This window comes from Schistocerca cancellata, chromosome 1 (genome assembly GCF_023864275.1).
Source record: "Schistocerca cancellata isolate TAMUIC-IGC-003103 chromosome 1, iqSchCanc2.1, whole genome shotgun sequence".
Lineage (NCBI taxonomy): Eukaryota > Metazoa > Arthropoda > Insecta > Orthoptera > Acrididae > Schistocerca > Schistocerca cancellata.
Genome location: NC_064626.1, coordinates 80663409 through 80664354, shown reverse-complemented (window position 1 = coordinate 80664354; position 946 = coordinate 80663409). Strand labels below are relative to the sequence as shown.

Below are 946 nucleotides of genomic sequence, written 5' to 3'. Positions count from 1 at the left end.
GGTGTACTGCACGCCAAAGCAACAACAGATGGGATGCTCGGAGGGTGGTGGAGTACTGGAGTTTGCATGGGTCGCAAATCATAAACAAGGCGAAGTGGTAACTGTGGCTGGCCGCGGTGGTCTAGAAGTTCTGGCGCTGCAGTCCGGAAACGCGGGACTGCTACGGTCGCAGGTTCGAATCCTGCCTCGGGCATGGGTGTGTGTGATGTCCTTAGGTTAGTTAGGTTTACGTAGTTCTAAGTTCTAGGGGACTTATGACCTAAGATGTTGAGTCCCATAGTGCTCAGAGCCATTTGAACCATTTGGTAACTGTGGCAGTAGTGGGAACTACGTTGGACTCTTGACTAGATGGAGCCAGGCCCTGCGCGACAGGCACAATGGGTCATATAACGCATTAAAGCACTCCGTCTTCAGGCCACAAGTGGCCCATCGGGACCATCCGACCGCCGTGTCATCCTCAGGTGAGGATGCGGATAGGAGGGGCGTGTGGTCAGCACACCGCTCTACCGTTCGTTACGATGGTTTTCTTTGACCGGAGCCGCTACCATTCGGTCGAGTAGCTCCTCAATTGGCATCACGAGGCTGAGTGCACCCCGAAAAATGGCAACAGCACATGGCGGCTGGATGGTCACCCATCCAAGGGCCGGCCACGCCCGACAGCGCTTAACTTCGGTGATCTCACGGGAACCGGTGCATCCACTGCGGCAAGGCCGTTGCCATAGAACGCATTAGATAAACCTTATTTTGGGTGTGCAGGATAAATAAGACAACCTGACGGGTGTACACCGATCGGTACTGGTTCATATTGTGTACGTAGATACGTAAAACGTGCAAGAGGGAAACCATTATATGCTTATGAGAGTTGATGGCAGCAGACCGTATTATTCGTTTCGGACCTCTTGATAAGTATGGAAGTGTGATTACACATGTTAATCACATCGCGATT

At 52.3% G+C, this 946-nt stretch overlaps 1 pseudogene; it reads right to left on the bottom strand.

Moving 5' to 3' along the window:
- Positions 1–601: 601 nt before the first annotated feature.
- On the bottom strand, positions 602–718 carry LOC126100782 (5S ribosomal RNA; annotated as a pseudogene).
- Between the last annotated feature and the right edge of the window lie 228 nt (positions 719–946).